This window comes from Gavia stellata, chromosome 26, assembly GCF_030936135.1.
Source record: "Gavia stellata isolate bGavSte3 chromosome 26, bGavSte3.hap2, whole genome shotgun sequence".
NCBI classification, from domain to species: Eukaryota; Metazoa; Chordata; class Aves; order Gaviiformes; family Gaviidae; genus Gavia; species Gavia stellata.
The window spans coordinates 1,164,862-1,175,146 of record NC_082619.1 but is presented as its reverse complement, the minus strand read 5'-3'; the positions used below and the strand labels follow the sequence as shown (position 1 = coordinate 1,175,146).

Genomic DNA, 10,285 nt, shown 5'->3' with positions numbered 1-10,285 from the left:
GGGTGACGCCTGGCTGGCCCAGAACGCCGTCGGGGGTGAGGTGTGACGCCACCGCGCCGCGGTCGGTGAGCGGAGGAACGGGGGGGGCTGATCGCTCCCCCTCGGGCTTCGTCCCGAAGCCGCGCAGTTCTGCGCCCTCCACGCGGGGGCGCCCTCCCCGGCCCCGCCCCGCCGCCAATGCGGAGCGGCGGCGGGCGGTGACGCGCGGGCGCGTCAGGGCGGCGCTGGCGTCACTGGGCCCGCCCCCCGGGGTTGCCATGGCAGCCGCCCGCCCCTCCCCCCCCCCCCCCCCCCCCCCCCCGCCGATGAGCTCACGCGGTGCCGCAGCCCCGAGGGGGGGGGTTTGCTCCTCGCAACAAGATGGCGGCGGCGGCGGCTGCAGCGGCGGCGGCGAGCGGCGCGGGGGGGCCCCCTCCGGCCCCGCGGCTGCCCCCGGCCCCGCCGCCCCCGCGGCCCCCCGGGCCCGCCCGCATCGGCTACTACGAGATCGAGCGGACCATCGGCAAGGGCAACTTCGCCGTCGTGAAGCTAGCCACGCACCTGGTGACCCGGGCCAAGGTGAGGGGCCCGCCGCGGCCCGGCACGCGTGGGGCCGCGGGCGGCCCGCGGGCCTCGTCCCACCCGCCGCGGGCGCTGCCGGGGCAGCGGCTCTGCCCGGCCGGGGACGGGGACGGGCCAGGGGCCGGGGCCCCGCGGCGCGGCTGGGGCTGCCGGGGCGGGCGGCGCGGAGGAGAGCGCTGCCTGCCCCGCCGTGCCCGGGGCCGGCCCCGAGCCCGCGGGTGGCTCGGCCGGGGCCCGCCGGAGCTCCCCGTGGCCTGCCCGCCGTGCGCGGCCAGCGCCGAGGCGGGTGAGCGGCCGCAGAAAATTCGGCTTCTCGCGTTGTCGCGGGTCTGAGCGCAGCGGCGAGTGGGGGCAGAGCTGGGGCAGCTGTCACCGGGCCCTCCGCCTCGGCCGCGGGCTGGCCGGCCCCGCCGCCTCGCAGAGCGTGTTCCGTGGCGGTGGTCCTGCGGCTAATTTTGTCTCCGGTTCTCTGATTTTACCTGGGCAAATATGGAGGTGGAACAACTGGGCGTCCTGGGAACGCGGGGATGCCATCTGACGTAAAGGGCAGCGCCGTCAGCCTTGGTTTAAGGAGGGCTTTACGAAATTCTTCCCTGTGAGTCTTCCAGGGCCATGCAGCAAAGCGCGAGAAATAAGGCGAGAAGGGGGCTTATGAGGGAGCGCTTCTAGTGCGCAGGTGTTTCCAGGTACGGGCTTCGTTCCTGGCTCGGCTGCTCCGTTAGCCCTCGGAATACAGCAGGAGATCCGTGAGGAACAAAAATACCACTGCAAGGGTCGTGGTTTTGTCTGTTACACCGTACTCTTTGAGAGGGTTTCTCTTGCTGCGTATGCCAGTGCAGGCTGCCGGTGGCAATACTGGAGTCTCCTCCAGAAACTGTTGCAGGATGAAAACTGCGATGGAGGGAGCAGCGCCAGGGATGGGAAGGCAGCAGGAGCGGCCAGGCCGTAACTAAATCCCGCTGGCCTGGGCGACTGCCCTGCTCTGGGCTACCCCAGCAGCCCCCGGGAAGCGCTGCGGCTGCAGGCCGTGAGGAGGGCTTTGGCTTGGGTGCCTTCCTTGTTCTCCTGTAAATTTCAAGAGTTACATTACGTCAAAAGGTTAGTATAAATCCAAAGGTACTTTCATTTGTTGAAACTCTGGCCTTTTGCCCAGGTAACTAAGTAAAATTAATTTCAGGGGCTATTTAAAAATCAGTTACTTAACACCTCCTGGACAGATCTTTTTGGAATTGGGCTACACTCTTGTGTAAACGGATGGCTCTTTCTGTGCCTTTGCGAGCTAGGTGCGACGATCTAACCTGCACTTCAGCTGCTGTTGTTTTGCGCAGGGCTCGGCCGTTGTTTTCCCCATTATAAAGCTGAACGTTGCCGATAGGAGCAGGGGAGATGAGGTCAGGTGCTTCAAATACAGGAGACTCATCCTCTTGAGTAGAGGTCACTCCTGTAGCTACAAGTTGCGCTCCTGTTGTCAGCCTCCCTCCCTGAGCCAAGGTTTCTTTTGAGCAGCGCGAACTCTGAAGTTTGCAAAATACTGAAGCGGAGACAGTCTTTTGCGTGGGAATAGTTGATTTTTCTGAAGGACGGCAAAATGCACCCAAACTTTGTCTGGAAATCCTGTCCAACGTTGACAGGGCTGAGGCTGGGTTTTACGCATCCTTTACGGGCGGTGGTAGAGGATGCGAAGCTTGAAGAACTCGCGCTTTGCTAAGCGGCCGTTTCTACTCATTTCTACTGCTGTGAAGTGATGGAGGGTAGTTTGTCGGCTTTAGGAAGCTCTTTGCTGGTGGGATGGGAGATCTGGTAGCTGCCTCCGCCACCGAGCCCAGTGGAGTGTGTGAGTTGCTACAGCGGCAGGTTTGGTGTGCTTGCATGTTCCCCTGCGCTGCTGCAAGGAGGAGAGGCAATCCCTCTGAACTCGGAGTGCTCTCCGAGACCGGGGAAATACCTGTGCTGGAACAACTGCCATCTGTTTGGCTGTGCCGGTGCCTGGGAGGCTGAGCTGGAGCAGCTTGGAGCTGAAACTTGACCTGGAAGCTTTCTCAGCTCTGAGGTCAGGTTTCCTTTCAAATCCCAGCCCGTGAAGAGGAGTGTGAGCAAATGGATTGGTTTTTGCCTGCAACCCCTGAGCACTGTTGTTTAAGTACTTTTCCTTTGCTGACTGGGCCATCGCTACTGGCTCTGGGAGAGGAGTGGGGAAGGAGAGAGGAGCTACTTGTTTCAAGCTCTGGGACTCAGGTGGTTTGGGGGGAGGTGTTGGTGTAAAATGCCTTGGAAAGGGCCAATTCATATGGGAAGGCTTTTTTGAATAGCAGCAGGAACACAAAATACTGCTACCGAGAGCTTGTTTTCATCATGGTAATACTTTTAATGGTTTGACTTAATGGAAATGACTTAGAAGAAAGTAAAGCCTTGGCAAAATGGTCCCATTCAGTGATCTGAAAGAATTCTTTGATCACGAAACGCAACCGTGGCCCAATTGCTGAGCGTGCTGGCAGCCCCTTCCTGAGGTGATCTCTTCCAGTAGTAGCTGCGTAGAAGAATCGGGCAGCGTTCAAATATAGCCACCAAATCCCTGCACAAACTTGACCCCGTGTCACATTCTCTTAGAGAAAAGCTGGTTTGCTCGTCACGGCCCCTCCTTGGGAACTGCGCTTGTCTGGTGTCTCGAAAGGAATTCCAGCGTGAACGTCTGCGTAAGCTTGAAAATACATTGTACCCTGTCTTTTTAGACCTTTTCAGGAAGGTGAAATTAGTAACTGTGAAGGCTTGTGTGCGTTGCTGCTCCTGAATTTAAAGGTGGTCTATTGATGAGGCGTATCGGAGTCAGTTTTCCTTTCCTGTGGACATTTAGCAGGTCGGGCGGACTTTGACACGACATCTGAAGATAACAGCTTGAGCACTCCTGGCTTGCATCCCCTTTTCCCTAAAAAACAGAAGCAGAGAATATTTTGGTGCCTGTTGTCGTGTTAAAGGACCGGGAATTTTCTAGCCGTTTTGAAAGCGAGGACTGCGTTTATTTACAGAGCGGAGGAGAGCGTGTGCTGTGCGCGCCTGGCTCTAATGGTCTGGCACATACTGCTGACACAGAACATCGCAGTTTACATATAACTGAATTTCACAAGTTGAATGTGGGTCAGCAGTGTTGGGGACACTAACGAAAGGGAATGTTAATCATCCTAAAGGGCAGGAGGCCTGTATTCATAATTGTCTCTGCTGGAACTGATGAAATAGAAGGGAACAGTCGACAACTTATGTACTAACCAAGCCAGCAATTTACATTCAGTCCCTGGTTATGCAAAGTTGGAATCTTGTGCTCTGTAAGAGAGCCATTCTGATGGCTGAACAGGAACTGGAGCTGCTTCTCTGACTAGGATTAATTGGGCACCTGCAGGATATCTTGCTGCATCTCTCTCTTTCTGTTTCCTGCCTTCTGTCCCCCTTTCCTTTGTCTCCTCTCATCTTTCACAAGAAACCCTTTCTTGTTTCTGTTCTACACATCTCCCGAGTGACCTACTGAATTGAATTGTTTTCCACACAATTTCCATTTATAAATCATCCAAGTGACTTTGCTAGAATTCCAGCTCTGTTCAGACACTGGAGTTGTTTTTAACACCACATTTTTTCATAAGGGTTGACCGGTGTACGTTAACAGAGGGGGCTTCGTGAATGTACTGTGAAGCACATACCTTACGTTCCTGTGCTCTTTGGGTGTTGCGTTTCGGTCTTCAGGAGCTGTTGGGAATGGATGAGGAGGGAGGAGAGGGGCCGCTGTGGCTGCTCTGCAATGCTGAAAGCTGTTGCTGCTGTTCTTCCTCCCCTTCTGCTAGTGACGGCGTGACTGGAGACCCAGCCAGGTGGCAGAGCGTACCTGCCGTGGCTGAACTGCCCCTCTGATGTTGTTGCAAGTAATACGTTACTGTAAATGTTAAGCCTTCCCTTGTTCTGAGAGTTGAAACAGTTGCACTGCATGTATTGAGCATTTTGTTGGGAGGTGAGTTTTAATTTCCACCTCCGTTTTTCTCTTGGAGATAAGAATTCACAGTCCTGGAAGAACATGGCTACCTCCCAAGTCCAGTGGTCTTCCAGGCTGGTTGTCCACTTATTTTTGAGTTCCTGAGCATTTTAAATAATAGCTAGCCAATGGGCAAAGCTAGGCACCAGTTTGACTAGTTGTGTGTAATGCCATGCTGGGTAAGGGGCTACCTGGAGTTGTTTTATTGGATAGTAACCCAAAACCCTGATGCTTTAATCCTTGGCAGAACATAGCCCTCCTACCATCACAAGCACCACTGCAGAAAGGCTAGAATTAAGCTGATTTTTTTTCCTAGGTTTTTAAGGAGCTGAGCCTTTTCTGGAGAACAGGAGGCACCTCTACTTTGACTTGGCGAGGATGTTCCCATCCACGAGAGAACCGGCTTAGTTTCTGTGTCTTGTCTTTGGGGGAGTTGGAGTCATCAGCAGGACAAATTTTGCACTGGAATTCTTGGAGGTGGGCACTGTGGCACTTAAAACCAGGATAAAAATCCAGCTGGTAGACTTTACTGACATTTAGGCTTTGCTGCTCTGGAAGGAATCAGGTTCAATTTGACAGGCTTTGGTCGCTGAATGCGGGAGGCTCAAGAAGCCATGATGACTTGTCGGGATTTCTCTCTCCTCTAATGTGAAGCTCCCTCATCCTCGTGGGTGGCAAAGTCTTGGCGGCTGCTCTGTCCTGCTCTTCCTTACCTCTGACATGCAGCAGTGAGGCACGTGGCTATGGGATGACCACAGATCGCTTCCTCCTGTCAGTGCGCCGAGTGTGATAATCTCTGAGTAGGCTGCGTGCCGGTAGGCCATGATTCATTGTCATGTCAAATGGAAGTTGTTCAATACTAGTGCTGCTCGTTCTGTAATGAGCCGTGTGAGGGCCTCACATGGTCACCTTTTTTAATCGTTTTCCTTTTCTTTTTCAGTGTTTGGTGCTTCACCTGTCCTGCTTCTTACTTCTCTTGGCCATAAGAAAGGCTGAGGGTTGTGGATCGCTAATTCCTCGGGCATCTATTATACCGCTGCTCACATGGCCTTTGTTCTCATCATTTGTGTGCTGCGGAAGAGTTGTATTTTTGTTCTCATTTGGTGGGGAGATTTAGTAAAAGCTTAAAAGCTAGAAATGGACTTTGGCTAAGCATAGTTGCCACAGTAGGAATAAAAGGGAATATTTCTTAAACCTCGCAGAGACATTAACTGTATCAACTGCAGGCTGGAGTGGTGACATTATATGTTTCATTACAACATTTTTCTTGCTGTGGCAAATAACATACGATTACCAAGAGATTAATGCATGAGCATGATTAAATTTGAGACCAGGCTTCTTCCTGATGAGTCTGAGAGCGCAAACACTTAGAAGCAGGACCAGGAGAGCCAGCTGACAGGGGTGGTGTTCCTGCAGGGGCAGGGGGAATGAATGGGCCTGTGGCACCTGTCCTGCGTTGAGCCTTTTTGGGCAGGGGGAGTATCTAAAAGAGCTGAGATAATTAGTACCTGCTCAGCTGCGTTGCTATTAGCTTAACTGGGGGGTGAGGTGGGCACATCTTCAACCTGGCTGCCTCCCACCTCCTGTCCGGTATCCCTTCCTCCCAAATGTTTGCTGTGCCGGAGCTTTGGGGCTGCTATGGCAGGAGACAAGACGAAGCTGTGGGAGCAATACAAACGCTGGTTAACGGGGTGGCGGTGTTGTCTTTGGGCAGGTACAGAAATCGCCCCTGTGAGGAAAAGTAGTCGCCGCTGACAGGAGCGGGAAGAGGAATGGCTGTGGCACAAAAAGCGGTCGGTATCTCTTTTCTTGGTAGGTGTCTTGCAAAGGTTTTGTGAATGCTTGGAGGCCTACTTAGGGTTTCTAGAACCTGTATTCTCATTCGTGTTTGAAGGAGCAATCGCGTTAGAAGGAAATAAGGAAATAGCAGTATGTTGCTGGGAGACTGGGCTCCTTGGGTATTAGATGCTTTCACAGGGAAGCAGCAGCTAAACTCCTTTTTCCCCATGTACACTCGCTGGGTCATGTATCAGCCTTGTGCAATTGCTATAGAAATCTGCTAGCCCAAGCAGCTCACCCCTTCTTGCTCTTGTCAAGACGGTTGCATAGCGGCTGTATTTTCCCCCATGAAAGTAAAGCTTTAGGAAGTTGCTCCAGTGTTGCCAGCAGAGTGGAGGTTGCAGTTTGTAGTGGAAGTTCTCCCTGGCTGAAGAGACTTTCATGTGAATTGTGACTTCCCCTTGTGAGCGTGACGGGCACTGCCGTCCGTCAGTCCTGCTGTCACCTGCATGGCGCGAGCAAGGCGCTGCCTTCAGCTGAGCATATGTGAGCAAGGGTTAAACTGACCCAAGTGTCTCCCTTTGGAGCTTGCACGGGTTTAAGTAGAGCAATTTGGCAATTCTCTAGTTAAGCCATTGTACTCATTTATTAGACGGGGCCTTTCTGCTGATCCCAGTCCAGGGGTTTAATATGCTGCATTAACACTTAAATGAAGAAACCACTGAAGGCTGATTCATTATTAGTCATTATGTGTCTTTTTCTAGTAGCTCTGACCCCAAGTCTCTGTAGCTGAGGCTAAACCTCACCCTCTCTGTTAAATGGCCATCAAAGGGGTTCCATAAAAAGGGAATTATGTGGCTTCAGCCAAGTTTCAAAGTAGTCGAATCATACTAACCCACACAAACAAACTCCCACACCCAGTGGAACTGACATGTTGTGCTCAAAAATAGCACAGCATTTGCCTGCGTGCGTGGGGGAAGCCGAGCTTTGCTCTGCTCATCAGCAGCGTTCAGAGGATGGGCAGGAGATCCTGGGGCAGCCTGAGCATCTGCCACTGAGGTGAATCTTGCTGGGAGCCTGTTGGCTTTCCCGTGGTGTTCAGTGGCATACCTTGCCGAATGTTATCTTGAAGCGTTTAATTCTTGCAGAGCATGTGTCCTGATGATGCCAAAATGTTGCTGTTGCTTCTGGTTATCCTGGCGGCCTCTGCATCTAGTGTTGGGGACGATTACCAGCCTAGGCAGCTGCAATTTGGGTATGGGGTTCTCATAACATTGAAGAACTGTAGAAAAGACTTGGTCCTTCCATAGTACAGGTGTGTTCAGAGTGACTCCAGTGTCCCTCCTGGGAGGTGCAGAACTTTACGATGGGGAAGTGGGCTTAGGCCTGTAGTTTGTGGCCATGGTAGCTTTGATTATTGATATAACTTGGTTATTGTATGCGGGTGGTGGGAGTGCATATACTCTTCCTGAAAGTATTTTGGTCATTAAAGGTTTGAAATGAAATTGAAGGTATAAATCAAGCATTGGTTTCATGCCCCTTAGCTGGAATGCATAAAGGTGTTCACGCTCTGCGTTGTGCAGAGCAGCTGTCGTGCAGGCAGAGTTTGTGAAGGCTGTCGGAGGCAAACGCTTTGCTGGGAAAGCCTCCCCACGGGAGTTGGGGAGCTGGAGTTCCCAAGAATCTAGATGAAGGAGCTGGCAGGCGGGTGCCACGGGACAATAAAGTAGGGACGCAGATGCACGTATGAAACGCTCTTCTGGTGCAGTGGAAGGTGCAGCTGAAGTGGGAGATGTTTCACCTGGCTTTGGAGATGAATGCCTGGGGTCAGCGGGTGGGAGAAGGAGGCTTGTTTGGAGGGTGATTCAGCACACCCTGAAGTAGGTCAGCTGAGCCGCTGAGCGAAATTGCCCGTTTCTTTCCAGTGGCTGGAGTGGGAGCCTGGCGGGACCAACCTCCCGAAGCAAGGCAGCTGAATCCTGCCTTGGCCGTCCAAATAGGGCCTGCTCACAGAAGCAATCTGTGTGCATTGAGTTACTGTCTTGATTTGCAGATGGATGAAGTGACTGGCCTAAATTTTGGTATTGTGTAATGCAGAAGATGACTGTGTTATTGACAGTCCAATTTAATGTTTTCATTGTAGTTGAGTATCTCCTCGACGTTTGCTACTTTCATGTATGGTTTGGCAATTGGAAGCTCTGCCTTCAACTTAAAGTATCTGATCCACTTATGGTACATTAATTATCGAGTTTTGAAGATCGTTTAGAAGAAAAGGAGTCTCTGTAGGGCATCGGCCTGCGACTGTGGGCCTGGAGCTGGAGGCTAGAGTGGTTTGACAGAGAGCCAGGCACAGGACGACTGTCAGAGCTCCATTAGGAGAACGCACGCCTTGGTGCTACTGGGAATAAAAGAGAATGTGGGGCTGCGGCAGCAGATTAAAGTATTTCAATTCAAGTCTGGATTTGGAGGCTGTGTATGTCTGCTGCCTTTCAGCAAGCAGATGGATGTTTCACGTCTCCTTCCAATAATACTTAAAATATGGTTAGTCCTACTGGAAGTAGTTTTGAATGAGACGGACCCAGTGAAGTGTTTTCAAGGCTGAGAAAGTGCACGTGGATTCCTGCAGCAGAAGGGAAGACAAATTTTTTAAGGGTTTTTCCTTGCTCCTTGCTCAGCTGAAGGCAGCGCCTTGCTCGCGCTATGCTGGTTTTTCCTTCCTCCTCCTTTCCTTTAGGAGTGTCTCAGCTTGCGCTTGCTCTTCGGCTGACTTGGACTTTCAGCTATATCACTTCCCGGATAACATTCCATGCACGGGAAGAGGCTATGTGCAGAAACGCATGTGTAACATGCATAGAGGTGTAACAGTGACGAGTGTGTGAAGGAACCATGGCCATCGTACTGTGGGCACAGGGGCTTTTTTAAGGCTCAGGGATCTACTGTCATTCAGCCTGAGGTGTTCCTGAATTTTTTGCCTGCCTTCAGGCTCCTCAGGTAGTTCCAGGTGTGTTTGTGGTCTTGCTCAGGGGGGGACAGTGTCTTTCAAGCCCTGAGGCTTTTTGCTGATGGGCAAAGGCAGCTGAATTGAGGCTGATGAGGCTTCACCTAAAAACTAATTGTAGCATTTCACAACATCTAAGCCTTTTTAATGGAAGGACTAAGTTGACAAGCTGTATGTAATTGTGTGTGAAGTCTGATCAGATAACACACTGAATTGCAGCAGTGATCCTAACTTGAAGCCTGTTCTGCCTGTGGGATGGAAGGATACAGTCTGTTCAGGTATCGTGCTGCTCCGAAAGGCTTGCAGGAGTCGGGAGTGGTGCTGATGCACGGGTTACCCTTGCTAGGGCAGCGTGGGTGCATGCATGCGTCCAAGGGGAGGTAGGCGTAGCTGTTTACATCTTCTGGGATATGGACTGCATCATAATGTAAGTGAAGAAGCTAGGTGAAAAAATGCCTCTCATCACCTGTGTGTCTAAATTCTTACAAAAATGTTTGTCCGTGCTGTCCTTTAGCTAGCCATGCCGCTTTTCATTTCGTGTTTGTTCGCTTCTCCTCTTTGCTGTCCCTTCGGGAAAGGGTTTATGCTTGCCTTTGCCTTGAGGCTTGGGATTGCTACTGCCTTGTAGGTGAAACAGTCTGGGCCGTTGAACTACTGAGCTGCGTTACCAGCTGGTCTGTTGGCTGTCTAAATCTTGAAATGTCCGCTCTATGGGTTTGTGTGCTACTGCAATAAAGAGGCACTGATCTCTAACCATGTCCGTAGTTACCGTTGCACTGAAATAATTAGTGCTATAGACAAATGTTTGCCTTTTGGCCAATGATGTAACAGCATGACTGTGTTTCTGTGCTTGCTAAATTTCAGTTTAAGCTCAGTAGCACTGGCAGTAGCTGAAGATGAAAAGTATTAGTCTTGGTACTTAGTCTTTCCTCTCT

The 10,285-nt window shown here is 51.8% G+C and overlaps 1 protein-coding gene across 1 annotated transcript in view; it reads left to right on the top strand.

Annotated features, from left to right (window-relative positions):
* Positions 1-509: 509 nt before the first annotated feature.
* SIK3 (SIK family kinase 3) overlaps positions 510-10,285 on the top strand; it is an 89,254-nt gene continuing 79,478 nt past the window's right edge. Inside the window, exon 1 of the mRNA XM_059829593.1 lies at positions 510-558. The gene's annotated coding sequence lies outside the window, so the exon portion shown is untranslated. The remainder of the gene's footprint in view (positions 559-10,285) is intronic.